The sequence below is a fragment of the Panthera tigris genome, chromosome C2, assembly GCF_018350195.1.
Source record: "Panthera tigris isolate Pti1 chromosome C2, P.tigris_Pti1_mat1.1, whole genome shotgun sequence".
Classification (NCBI taxonomy): domain Eukaryota; kingdom Metazoa; phylum Chordata; class Mammalia; order Carnivora; family Felidae; genus Panthera; species Panthera tigris.
In genome coordinates, this window is record NC_056668.1 from 9,954,478 (window position 1) to 9,968,913 (window position 14,436).

Sequence of the window (14,436 nt, forward strand, 5' to 3'; positions counted from 1 at the left end):
AATGTTTGAAAAGTGGAGATGCCTACGCCCACTTCAGACCTTGTGTATCAGATTCTGGGGGCTGGGTCCCCAGAAATTGCACTGTTTACAAGCATCCCAGGGGATTCTGAGGCAGTCCATTAGAAAACAAGGTTCGGAAATCAAAGCTCTGGTGGAGGGCCAAAATATGGCCTAAAACATCGCAGAAATGATGTATCAATAGACGGGTATTTATTAACAAGGGTGCTCAGGATCGCTGTGCTGTTTCACTGCAGCCGTTTATAGATGCTCTCAATTTGCACGAGAATATGATCCCCGGACTATTCGAAAGTAATTTCAAACTGGAAGTCAAGTTGCGGAAATAAAGATAATACAGAGAGCACACATACACCCCTTCCTATACACAGTTTGCCCCACTTGCTTTATTATTTGAGTTCTCTCTCCACACACAGATAAACGCACACATACCCATATGCACACACACATGCCCTTTTTTCTGAACTATTGGAGGGTAAGTTACATACGTTGTGGCCCTTTCCTGCATCGTGTGCTCTTTCCTAAGAACAGGGATAGTCTCTTACATAACTCTTGTGCAGTTATCAACTTCGGTAATTTTAACATTGATAGAGTGTTTTATCTGATTTACCCTCTGTGTTCCAATTTTGTCAGTTGACCCAATAATGTCCTTTAGATCATTTCCCCTCTAATGCAGGATCCCTCTCTTTAGCCTCCCTAATTAATCTGAGATGTCTCTGCGGGCTTTTTTTGTGTGTTTTAGGACATTAACATTTTAAAGAATACCGTCGCCCCACACCCCCATTCTCCTGATAGGACATTTCTCATTTGGGGTTTCTCTGATGTTTCGTTGTGATTAGCTTCACGGCATGCATTCCATGCTGGAATTCTGCACAGGGGACGTTGTGTACTACTCAGGGGACCATATGTGGGGACCGTCAGTGGTCATCTAGCCCATTGGTGCTGTTAATATTGGTCATCTGGTTAAAAGGCTGTTTGAGGGGCGCCTGGGTGGCTCAGTCAGTTAAGCATCGGACTTCGGCTCAGGTCACGATCTCGAGGTCCGTGAGTTCGAGCCCCGCGTCGGGCTCTGGGCTGATGGCTCAGAGCCTGGAGCCTGCTTCCGATTCTGTGTCTCCCTCTCTCTCTGCCCCTCCCCCATTCATGCTCTGTCTCTCTCTGTCTCAAAAATAAATAAACGTTAAAAAAAATTAAAAAAAAAAAGGCTGTTTGATATTTTCACAATTTAGTCACGCTTTTTTTTCTCCCTTGCAACAAATAAATAGTGAGATGACATTTTAAGGCCACACAGACATCTCGTTCTTCATCAAAAGTTCTCCCTAGATTTAGTATCCATTGATGATTTTTGCTCGATCAGTCTTTACTATGATAATTGCAAAATGCTGATTTTCTGGGGCACCTGCATGGCTCGGTCAGCTGAGCATCCGACTCTTGATTTCGGCTCAGGTCATGATCTCATGGTTTGTGAGCTCGAGCCTCAAGTCAGGCTCTGCGCCGACAGTGTGGAGCCTGTTTGGGATTCTCTCTCTCCCTCTCTCTCTCTGCCCCTCCCCTGCTCATACTCTGTGTATCTCTCTCTTTCTCTCTGAAAATAAATAAATAAACTTTAAAAAAATGCTGATTTTGCTTTCTATACCCCTTCTTCAACTATCAGTCACTCTACTGTGAGTAAGCTCCATCCCTTCTCTCTGGCCCATTTATTTCTTTATTATCAGCATGTGTCATGAATACCCATTTATCAGGAGTTCACTACTCTACCTCATTATTCTGGTGTTCAAATTGTCCTTGATTTGGCCAGCGGTGACTGTGTCCTTGAGATATGTCACCATGATTTTTTGAGCACTTTTTTTTTTTTACTTTCCAGGTCATCTGGACCCTTTCCTGCCCCAGCCCTAGATTAGCTGCTTCTCTGAATATACTTGGTTCGTTTTAGGGAACGAATTCGGACAATGGTATTACACGTCAAAATCTGAATACTAGATGTGCTCATTGCTACTGAGGTGTCTGTTTCTGAGCCTTTCCAGGGGACGGAGTTAGGAAAGACATGTGCATAAGTGCATGTGCAAGGAAATAGACATGCAAATATACCTACATGGCACACAGATTATGGAAGTAATCAGTTCATGCCAATCCCCCTGATTCGAATCTATCCCCACAGAGTTCTCTCTTGCCTTCTCCAATGACATAGTCGTCTATTCCTTTTTCCACCGTGAGAACCCTGGCTCCCGTCGACACCTGCACACTTACACTTCTGCTCCATCCTTTAATTGTGATCTAGAATAGGTACGGAGTTGCAGAATTCCGCTGCAGGAAACCAACCTCCTAACAAGTGGTCAGGGTTTGTTTGCCACTCTGCTGGCATCCATCGTAGCCAGAACGGAGGTTCTGTAATCACATGCTGTACTTACTCATTCCTTGGACTTCCTCCCGCCTCTTTCCTTTTTTTCATTACCAATTTCTCACTTTCTCCCATCTCCCTCTTTGTCACGGTGTGGCATTCACTTAAAATTACCTTCAGTTTTTCGTTTTCAGTTTGCTTTCGATTTCAGCTTTGGTTCTCCTCTCCACTGGGACTGATTCTATTCTAGTTTATTTTAGCTTTTGAGCATTCAGACCCTTAACAGGTGTTCAAAAGTAAAATATACCAGGAGATTGACTCAGAACAGATCACTGCCTCTTGTACGCCTTCCTTTCTCTCACCTTCCTCCCCTTGTAAGTAACCCTTCTTTATGGTTTCCTGGCTTCTGCTTCCTGTGTTTCTTTCTGTAAAAATAAGCTGATCTACATATGTTTTCCTATTTTCCCTCCTTCCTACACAATAGGCAGCAGACTGTGCTCCTTCGTGCTTTGTGGGAATTCACGAGACTGGTATCCTAGCCCGTGTTCCTTCCCGGATGAGCTGTGGGCCCTCAAATCTCAATTTCTTCATCTGCCGAATGTGAGCATTTACAAAATTCTATATTTCTCTTCTCTCTCACCGCAAGGAAGTTTGCTATGAAAAACGTGCAATTTTCCTCTTCTTACCCATTGTAAATTTAGAAATGTGTCTTCAGAACAACAAATAAAATAAAAAGCCCAAACAGATACTTTGGAGAAGAGGATGGGAAAAGGCAGGACTGACACGAGCTCTTTTGTAGCACAGAGAGTGTTTCTAACACTTGCCAAGTCGGGAAACTCAGCTGTACCGTTTCCCCTGCCCCCTTTGAGGTCTGTCTGTCTGTATTTTCTTTATAAAAATGGCGTACCTTTAAGGTGTGCAGCCTGATGGTTTGAGGTACATACACATCGTGAAATGGTTACTAGCGTGCCTTTCCACATACATTCTTGCCACGACGGGAAAAGACAGTTTTTGTGTTCATTTATGCAAGCGTCTCAGCATGCTGGTGTAGACCAACCCGCTTCTTGCCAGAGACTGTTGGAAGCGGCACTCGATTGGATGCTCCCTTCCTCTCCGTGATCTGAGGGCCGCTATAGCTGCTTGTAGCAATTAGAGCGTGTTGTGCGCAGAGACTAGAGTGTTGACTGAACCAATTAAAAGATCAATTAGCACAGCACAAGTGATTTAGAGAAGTAGTTTTCTATGACGTGGAGCGGATTTGCCTCAGCACATGGAGCTACAAGGGAATCCAACACTCAGGAATATGGAGTCTTTGTTCTGGACTCATTTAACATGTCCCGTGTCTCTGAAACATTCCATGGAAGTTATTAGCCAGCGGGCTAGTATAACGAGATGGCTTTTGTTGTGATAGTATTTTCATGCACAGTCATCAAAGGAATTAATAGTAATTCATAAATGTGTAGTAATTACATGATCTTAATTAAGTCGAAGCTGTAAAACAACAAAGAATTTATGCGAGTATTTTCTTTTTGGCTCTGATAGAGTTCATTCAAAAAAGTTCTGTTTGCCCATCGATTATTTATATGTGGTTTGGATTTCTTTTTTTAAAATTTTTTAAATGTTTATTTTTGAAAGAGAGAGAAAGGGCAAGCAGGGGAGGGGCAGAGAGGGAGACACAGGATCCGAAGCAGGCTCCAGGCTCTGAGCTGCCAGCACAGAGCCCAATGTGGGACTCAAACTTACAACCCCAAGATCATGACCTGAGCCGAAGTCAGATGCTTAACTGACTGAGCCACACAGGTGCCCCTGGTTTGGATTTCTTTTTGCTGTTTTTATAACTAAAAAAACAATCCCGGTTTTAGTTTTTCTTTTTATGTTGGAATCTTGGCAATTCCACAAGCTATATGCAAAACTTTGTGTGTATCGGATCTTGTGACATAGTTCTTATAGGCATGAGACGGCATAAAGATGGAATACATTGAATTTTCAGATCTCTGCAGTGCATAACTCTGGGAGGGGTCTTCTCAGCAGGTGATAAATAAAAAGCGACTCCAGGAGAATTTTGTCAAGGCGTAAAGTCTTTCAAACCTTTATTCAACAAGTATTTAGACAATTAGTGGATAGTAGAAGGTGATATGAGTGAAGCCAAGACATATTGCCTGTCCTTTGGTGGTTTATATTCTAGTTGGAGAGGCAAGGGCTACTTATATTACTTATGATGGTGGGTGACCAGGGACAGAATATCCAAATGCTTGACTCTTTTCTCTGCATTTTACAATCCTGTGAGGTCTTCAGAGAGAGAGAGAGAGAGAGAGATGCACTGAGAAGATAAGCAGGGGAAATCTCTGGGGTGTGTTATGTTCAGGTCTTTGGGGGTAAATTTCTCTCAGGAAGTTCTCTTCATGATGAATTAAACCTGGCTAAAGGTGACCCAGGAGAACTTCTGCCTTGGGAGAAGCAGGTCATATGACCTCCCTTAGGTAGCCTCTCATCTGGGTCCTACTCCGTATCCTAAGTGGCTCTTTCTTATTCTGGAAACCTCTACAAATTGGAAGTCATCCCCCAATCCTTCTCGCTCTCCTGCCACATGGATAGGCAAGGTGGAGAGCTTAGAAGGGAATCCAAGGAAGGAACTAAAATGGGGATTCCTGAGAGAGTACTCCAGGTTGATTCCCTAGTGTTTACCCTTTCGTTCTCCAAAATCTCTGCCCAGACCCTGTGACCCAATAACATGCTTGGCATGGGATGCTTCTAACGTTCCTTCTTGTGGATGTGAGGGCAGAAGGAGCTACAACCATCTTCTTCGGACTGGAGTGGCATCTGCCCAACAAAAGATTTGCGTGAGCGAGTCACGATGTAAGGTCGCATTTGACAGAGCACCAAAACGAAGGCAGCCTCGTAGCGCATGCCCCAAAGTTCTTGGCTATGGACCAGAGTTCAGTCTAGCTAATTTTACCAACATAAGCTCCATGGTAGTTGGAAGTTTTGTGGACATTTTAAGAGGTTCAGAGAACCATGCCTCTACACACGCCAGGAGAAACCCACCCACACCCTAAATGGTTCTAGAAGAAACCTCATTCCTGCCATCATGTCTGTCAGTTGACCCAGATTCATGTCCCCACCCTGGATGCTCCTCGGTGCTCACATACACATCACCCCTGGGCACAGCTGCCTGGCAGGACAGAGCTCACCAACCGAAAGAACCTGAGCTGTCTGTGAGCCTGGGGAATGTAGTTGTCGCTCTGCAGATAAACATGCCCTGGAAGGGACAGGAGTGGATGTCCCTGTGTGTATCTACAGGAATGTTACAGGACTTGGTTGAAGGTGGAAGGAAATGTCGTTGGGTGAGACCTTGGGAAGAAGTGGACATTTATTGAGCTAGAAGGATTGGGTTGTTCAGGGGAGGGGCTGGGAAGTTTAGGAAAAAGGAAAGCATATGCTTGCATTGGGGATGGATGTGACCCTCCCAAAGGAGGCACTCCAAAGGCGGCTGAGGCAGGCACGGATGGAGAGTTCACGTTTCAGAGTCAGAATGGGCGAGGCCACACAGAGAAGATGGGGGGAAGCTCTTGAAAGAGTTTGGACGTCAGAAATTTGGGGCTTCTGCGTGTGGAGGAAGGGCTAGAGGTTTATAACAGAGAAGGGACATGTTGAGCCCGAAGAAGGAGTCTGGTTCCAGTGTGTAGGACCCCTTGAATGGATATAGCCTAGAGACTAAAGAACCAGCTGGGAATGTGGCAGAGCACCTACCCGAGTCTTTTCAAAGGAAGTCCTGTTTTGGAGAAGGGAATCGAAGTTCAAGTGGCAGAATTTTCCACTTACCCATGGGGTGGCCTTGGCAAGTCACTTGACATCACTGAGTTGGCTTTTGCATCTGTAAAATAAAGCCTGTACTCCTCAGCACCCCCACTGACCTGGGTAGCTACGAAGCCCTGATAATGGGGTTTACAAGAGCACTTTGTAACCCAGGTAGTGGCACACAACGTGAGTTATTGTTGGTATGAGAAGGAGATTCGGTGCGAGGTGGTGGCTGATAAGGAGACAAGAAAGGAAACTGTCGAAAATGGCTCTTGGCTTTCTCCTGAGAACAGAAGGAACAGGTGAGCTCCTGTGGAGCGGAGACTTCGGGGATCTGGGTAAGTATAGCAGTGTGGATTTGAACACGCTTGGGGCCAACATAAGGGAAGACAGGCAGAGGAAAGTTGCAGAATCAGGACTGAAGTTCTGGTGAAGTCGAGGTAGGATGAAACTAGAACATTATTTTTGTTCCCTGTTGTTCCAGAAAAACTACAAGGAGGATCTAGTTAGCTTGCTGCGGAGTTCATTTGTTTGTTTGTTTATCCACTTAAATTCTTCTTTAGCTACAAGTCTAGAAGATTTAAGCTATTTATGGACTAAACTATACGAAGAGTAAATCAGCGGTAGGAGACGGACCGTCCAGATTTGCCTCAGACTCAGGGGTTCCCAGGACACGGGACTTTCAGGGCTGAAAATGGGACAGTCCTAGGCAGGCTGGGTTGAGACAGGTGGTCACCCTCACAGGCTGAGAGGAACCAGGAGGAGCGAGATGGTGACTCCTGGGTCATCAAATGGTTACCAAGAGACACGCAAGTGGCTCCTGCTGGAGGAGGGAGTGTAGCTAGAAAACATTGTAGTTTAGTAAGAGAAACTCTGGAGAGTTACAAGGTTCTGTTGTGTTCAGGAGAGAGACAGAAAAGTCGCTCCAGGGAAGAAAGAAAACTGGCATCCTTAAAACTAAAATCGTAGTAGGGCTTATCCTATCAAATTAAGAAGGATGCCGGGGGAAAAGAGGATTCACGTCACCCCAGCAAATAAGGACACCCATGTACTTGAGGAATTTCCATTTTGGGCGGAGTTACCCCGAAGAAATATTTTCCCCTGCGCATTTAATGTAAGTTTACAATCGCCTGGTTCAAGACTGAGCCCTTTTTCTGTTTTTTTCAAAGACCTGGAAATAAAGAGACGGCCACCGGCATGAGGCAAGACTGGTTCGGACATGTTGGTGGCCTCACCAAGCGAGAGCAGAGCCCCATGAAACAGCAGGTCCAAGAAGTACAAGGATCCTTGCCTCCTGAGCTGCCTGGGTGAAGCAGACTGAGAGGTTAAACCTTCTGCCCCTGCAGGCTTCCCTGCCTGGCCCTGTGCTTTCAGGGATGATTCAGAGATAAGTGGGCCTCCAAGACCAGAGGAGGGGCAAGCGTCATAAGGAAGCCAACAGCTGTAAGATTATTCTCTATTTTGTAAAAATTAGGCGTGCCCTTAAGAAGAGTTCCCTGGTTTTTATGAGTCGAATTGTGTCCTCCCAAAATTCGTATGTTGAAGTCTTAACCCCCAACGCCTCAGAATGTGACCTAACTTGGGGCCATGGCGGATGTACTTCAGGGGGTCCTTCGGGTGGGCCTTTAATCGAACACGACTGGTGTCCTGCCACCAAGGGGGAAATTTGGACGCAGACCTGCAAACAGGGAGAACACCACGTGAGGTTGAAGACAGAGACCGAAGTTGACGTGTGCCCACGCCAAGGAACGCCAAAGATCGCCCAAACCACCAGCAGCTAGGAGAGAGATCTGGAGCAGATTCTCCCCGGAGGCCCTCTGCAGGAACCAGCCCTGCTGAAACCTTGGCCTGACACTTCCAGCCTCCAGAACTCAGAGAACAGCATTTCTGTTTTTTCCGCCACTCAGTTTGTGGTGCCTGCTTACAGCGGCCCCAAGAAATTCATCCACTAATGAAGTTTGATTTGTACATTTTCTCACCTAAACAATAGCCTGTCACTTGACTACGGTGTGGTTTGTTTTTGTTTTTGTTTTGTTTTTTTACCTTTCAGTAAAGTAGAGCAGGGAATAGTTTGAGAGATTTACTTCTAAACAAACTGAGACCAGTCCTACAAACTAGGAGAAACCGAAAATGTTCTTATTATTGGTGTTCGGTAATGGTTTTCAGAAATCATGACTGACAGCCGTTCACTTGTTTACGGTAGGATTTTCCAGCCTCCAGCACTCAGCATTCATGAAACAAAATATTAGTGGAAGGCCTCAGAAGATTGCCAATAAAACTGCGAAAACACGCTTTTGATCTCTAGGCGGCACTGAGGACAGATACTTCATTCCTTCTGGAAAATGCTTTGTTCTTTTGACTCCACTTAAGGAGGCAATAGAGAAGCGTATAATACATCAGGCTTTCCTTCTTTGTAGAACAAAGTTAATCCAGGTCCTTATCATATGAAACTGCACAGGGATATAATCTTTTGGAAGACATAAATAATTCTCTGTAGTACATTTGGAAATACTTTGATCTTCCTGTAAACTTCTCCGTAGCAAAACGGTAGTGCAAACTTTATTTTACACGTTTAGAAGTTAGTTAAATAGGGGCGCCTGGGTGGCTCAGTCGGTGGAGCGTCCGACTTCGGCTCGGGTCACGATCTCTCGGTCCGTGAGTTCGAGCCCCGCGTCGGGCTCTGGGCTGACGGCTCGGAGCCTGGAGCCTGCTTCCGATTCTGTGTCTCCCTCTCTCTCTGCCCCTCCCCCGTTCATGCTCTGTCTCTCTCTCTGTCTCAAAAATAAATAAACTTAAAAAAAAAAAAAAAGAAGTTAGTTAAATAAAGTTAGGGTGGTAGTATTAGAACTTTAAAACTGTGTTTAAAAAAAAAAAAACAGAGACCCAACATGATAAAGATCATTTTACTAGGTAGGTCCTGAAACTTTCTGAATTACATGCCAGCTGACCCCTCCCATTACGATGCTAACACCATGGATTGATTCACCGCGTATCTACTTTTCCCTTGTTTTATTGACCCTGTGAGTGGGCTTTGAAAGAGTCTTTACAAACCCAACTCCCCTTGAAAATTTTAATATTCATTTTCTTTTTTAATTTATTTTTCTTTTTAAATTTTTCTTTATTTTCTTAAAGTGTATTTATTTATTTTGAGAGAGAGAGAGAGAAAGCAAGAGCGGGAGAAGGGCAGAGAGAGAGGGCAAGAGGGAGAATCCCAAGCAGGTTCTGTACCCTCAGTGCAGAGCCCAACGTGGGGCTCAAATCCCCAAGCCACAAGATCATGACCTGAGCTGAAGGCAGATGCGTAACTGACTGAGCCACCCAGGCGTCCCAATATTTGTTTTCTTTTAGCATTCCTGCTCTGTCAGTTCTAAGGGCTCTAATCTCCCTCCCCCGCTCCCCCCCCCACCCCCACACACATACCACTCCCACTGTGGATGGGGCTGATCAGGGATGGGTGGAAAAGAACAGAGAAGAGGAAGGTAGAATCTTAGGTCAGATATTCATTCCGTAACAAAGAGGTGAGGTTCCTTTGATAGGGGGTGGGGCTTCTGAGGAATTTGAAAGAACGGAATGAGGGACTCAGACATGCCACTTGGAGGAAGCACACGGGAAGTCAGGGAATGGGTGGATGGTCTCAGCGTAGGGGTATGAGGCTGGAATCAGAGAAACTTGGTTGAGAGGCCATGGAAGTAGGAAGACATGGCCGCCCTGTGGGGGGGCGGGGGGCAGATGGAGGAGGCAGACAGATCCAATCAGAGTTTGTCAACTGTCTACACGTAGTGCTACCTGTGTCACGTCACTGCTAAAAACAGAGGTAATCCGGATGACTTGATTCATCCCTTTGTGGGAAAATAAAATTTAGTAGTCGAAGCCATTTAGCAAGTGAAAAAAGAACATCAGGAATCATCACTTGGCCCTAGATGTTTCCATCCTGACTATGTTAGTCGCATTCCGAGGAATTCAGGAAATTCCAGGTCAAGAAGCTTGGTTGAGGCGAACTCTTGCACATTTGCAGAATTCCCTGGGCCAGTCCAAGGGGTCAGCGAAACTGCTTTGCTATATTTCTCTGCTGTATTTGTGCTCCACACACCTAGGGTGGCGTCTTTTTCTGATACGCTCAGGACGGGGGCAGAGAGCAAGAGATGAACTCAGCTGGCCTCAGTTGCGTCGAGGTGGGGTCTGCAGGTCTGTGTTTAGCAGCCCAGGGCCCCTGTGTTGTGAACACTTGTCCCATTTCTAGAAGTTGAGGGAAGTGGTCTGTTACCTCCCAGAATTGGGGCCACGGCTGTGGCATCTCAGGGAGCTCTGCCGTTTTCCGTGGGGTGGGGTGCCCAGTGTTGGCCGACGGCCCCAGAGAGAACCAGACAAGATGGCTTGCCGTTTGCCCAGGAGGTGGTACCTTCTCCACATCCAGGGGGCAGGTGAAGCCTTGTTACCAGGTGTGATCGAATCTATTTCACCCGGAAGGCCAATAGGTGGCAGAGTATTCCTACGTGCCTGAGTGAAAACGTATATCGAAATCCCCTTTATCAGAACTCTGTCGCTAAGCCTCAGTTACAAGACACTGGAATAATTCATAACTCGACAATTTCAGAAATTTTACATACTTTACGTATTTATATACGTTGACGCTAAATGTTGTGCAAAGTGTTTCCAATTAATGAAGATGTTAAGCCCTGGAACAGTTAGCCAAAATGTTTATAGGCACAATTTATTTACTGGAATCTTATCTTCTTGTGGTTATACATTTTTTTTCTCATTTTATGGGATATGCCTTTTTTTTGTTTTTTGTTTTTGGTGTGCAGGAACAAAGGTGCAGACAATGCTAATTGTAGGACATTTAAAACAATTATCTTCTGTGGGTTCGAAAGCAGAATATCTACTGAGGGTTCGTCTGTGTGGTTTGAAAAAGTCCCGCACCTAGTAACAAATGTATAGATATACTAACCTTTTGGAGTCTGAGTAATGGAAAGATTTGCCTCTTTGAAAAATCAAGCTTTTGCTCTTCAAGTGGAAATTAAGATACTGGCTTAGAAATCCTCGCATTATTATTTTAACTACATGCATTTCACTAATGTTTTGTTTGTTTGTTTGTTTCTTGTTTGTTGAGCTGACAAAAAAGTCAGTATTGAGAGCTAATTCAGGAGCAGCCAATGGGAAGATTTTAGACACAGCCACAGATGTCCAGGTGGCTGTTATCTGGAATTATCCTGTCTCTCATATAAAGTGGTCTCTGGGGTTTCGTCTGCCTTGGACGCCTGGGGGGTTTCCTCGGCACCTCATCTTTGCTTTTATTCCCCTGCAGTCAGGTCAGAGCTGGGACTTGGGTGAGGCCCATGAGACACCGGTTCTGCGCATCATTGAAGGGGACATGGAAAAATTCAGCCATCAAGATAAACAACATTTAATGCAACATTTTCAAAAATCAAAATTAATGCAGAAAAATCCTTGACGAGCAAAATATCCAGAATCTAAATAATAACGAGAGAAGCCACAATGCTATCTTGAGCCCTGTTCGAGCCTTTGGCAAAAGGAAAATCAGGAGTATTCAATCCTGCCTTTATTTAAAGCGTTTGTTATTTTGTTGATTGTGATTTGGGGCATTGATTTTGCCTTTCTAGAATACGTATTCAAAGCTTACCCACCTTGATTCCTGCATGTTCCAGGTGCCCTCTTGAGTTTTGTGTCCTTGGCTAGTGTCTCACTCACCTCTGCTGGTCTTTGTGGTGTTAAACATCTAGAGGCCCTACTTATGACCAGGATTGTGGCCATAATCCAAGAAGAAAACAATTCTGAACTGTAAAGTACGAGTAAAGATGTCTAGCAAATTGCTGTGGTTTCCCAAGATGACTTCAATTGTTTTAAAAATCTAGATTATATCCTTAAATAATTTCTTTAGTTTCTCCTTCTCCTCCTCCTCCTTCTCCTTTTTTCTTTTCCCTGTGTCGCTTGTGGCCCATCCGCACCCTTAGTCTGTGTGTCGGGTAACCCAGCTGTGTTTCGGTAAGATGCTCACATAGTCCTCAACGTGTCTCCCATCCAGGAGTTTTCAGAGCCCACATCACGCCCTTGCTTCAATCAGGCTTCTCATTGAAAAAAGTGCTATAAACGGGAACTTTGCATGTTAACCCATCTGAATACCTAAGTGACGGTCAAATTGAATCCAAATCTCCGTGTAGATTCCTCTGAGTTACAGCCGGGTGCTGCAGGGGACACGCTGACCCAGGTGCTACAGGGACATACTGGTTTGCTAATGGCCCCTTTTGTCACAGAGGCAGCCTTTCTTCCAGGGTGTTCTCTCTCTCTATATATATTGTACACTGCTAATACCCGTAACAGCAAAATCCTCTTATTCCGAGAAAGCCAACCAGCGGAGTCACTCTCCGCTCTCTGTACCCTTTCAAGCTGTTGTTTAGCCTGGTCAAGAGAGCTAGCTATGGACCATCTGAACACTTGGCTCTGGGATTTCCTTGGAAGCTGGCACAGGGAACATTCTTCTACAAATGGAAAGAAGTGTCTTTTAAAAAGCAAAGCGAACTTAATTTGTTCTGTTCTATTCCTTCTTCCTCTCTATCCGCCCACCAAAAGTGGGGCAATCTCAGCCCCCCAAGGGCTGAAACTCCGGAGTGGGCCAAACAGGAGTGAAAATTCCAGGCCATCTGGCCAAGTAGTGCTGGGGAGCCCACGCGCACAGGAGGACAGCCTCCCTTGGAGGGAAGGGCATCCTCCACTTTCCAAGGACTTTTGCTTGTAAACAGTGAGGAAGGAAAAGCCAGGCATGAATGCCAATTGGAAAAGTACACGTTTGAGGCCCAGGGTCCTCAGAAAGACGTGACAGGATCAGGGGACAAATAAACATTAGTTAGAAGAAGGACAGTCCTCTGGGAACATTCCATGAATGTGTGATTTAAGAACTACTTGGATTGGCAGAATTTGGCTCTCGGACCGCAGAGCAATCGATGGTATTTAGGATGGGTATTTAAAATTTTTTTTTTAACGTTTATTTATTTTTGAGACAGAGACAAAGCGTGAATGGGGGAGGGTCAGAGAGAGGGAGACACAGAATCGGAAACAGGCTCCAGGCTCTGAGCTGTCAGCACAGACAGCTGGAACTGGAACTCACGGACCACGAGATCATGACCTGAGCCGAAGTCGGCCGCCCAACCGACTGAGCCACCCAGGTGCCCCTAGGATGGGTATTTTAGAAAACAGTCAGATATTAGAAAGATTTAAGTCGGGGCACCTGGGTGGCTCAGTCAGTTAAGCTCCCCACGGTTGATTTCAGCTCAGGTCATGATCTCTCCATTCGTGGATTGGGCTCCGGGTTGGCAATGTGAAGCCTGTGTGGGATTTTTGCTCTCTCCCTCTCTCTCTATTCCTCCCCTGCTCCTGATGTCTCCCTCTCTCTCTCTCTCTCAATAAGTAAAATAAAAAAAAAAAAAAATTAAAGAAAGATTTAAGTTAAAACACTTCTAAGAAAAAAGAGATTAGAATCAGATTTTCTTTCTTACAATTTTTAATTTTACATTGAAATACTCTAAAGAAAAGGAGACTCTGCTTAGAATCAGGCTTTACGTATCTAAATATTATTTTTTTTTCTACAGCAATTCTTTCTCTTAAAAGTCTAAACACAGAAAATCATCTTTCTGATTATGTCAATTCCCAATCCGTTTGTTATTTTTGAAAGAAATAAAAGAATGTTTTTACTTTTATGATTACTTTAGGGCTTGCATTTTTTAAAATTATATTTTCCCCATCATTAAGCAATTCTGGAGCAGGAGGACAAAACAAAATTGAATACTGAATAATTTAGTTGAGTTATTTTTCTCCTTACAAGCATGTTTAAACTCATGTTGGAAAAAAAAAAAGTTGGATGACTTACTTTTTAAGGATGTAAATGTATATTCTGTCTTTTCCTGAATACACAAGAAAACTTGGTTAAGCCATATTTTCTTTAAAATTATTCTTGGCAGCTCTTTGGGAAAATCTGTTAGCTTGTCAAGATAAATTTTACAAGCAGTATCCCAGGTTATGGAAGCCATTGCAAAATTTCCGAGAGAGAAAGGATCTTTGCAGAACTAGGGTTACACGTGTGTTTATGTATTTTATATATATTTTGGTACTGTGAGTACTCAAAATATTTGGATGTTGGGTAAGCTAGAGACAGCCTTCATTATTGTATTTTATTTTTTAAGTAAGAGATACCGGAGTGAAGGCGGATTTACGGTTTGAAGGGGGCACCTGGCAAGAATGATCGGCTCCCAGATTCTCTCAGGGGCGAATTC

At 44.5% G+C, this 14,436-nt stretch overlaps 1 long non-coding RNA gene across 2 annotated transcripts; it reads right to left on the minus strand.

Moving 5' to 3' along the window:
- Nucleotides 1–5,090: 5,090 nt before the first annotated feature.
- LOC122230517 lies at nucleotides 5,091–9,605 on the minus strand. 2 transcript variants are annotated; one of them, XR_006207505.1, is made up of 4 exons: nucleotides 9,572–9,605; nucleotides 7,731–7,829; nucleotides 6,176–6,241; nucleotides 5,091–5,173 (listed from the first exon to the last, which is right to left on the minus strand). It is a non-coding gene; the product is annotated as an uncharacterized LOC122230517 (long non-coding RNA). The 2 variants fall into 2 exon arrangements; XR_006207506.1 differs by lacking the exon at nucleotides 9,572–9,605 and having other exon boundaries at nucleotides 6,176–6,227; nucleotides 7,731–8,135.
- Nucleotides 9,606–14,436: the final 4,831 nt, after the last annotated feature.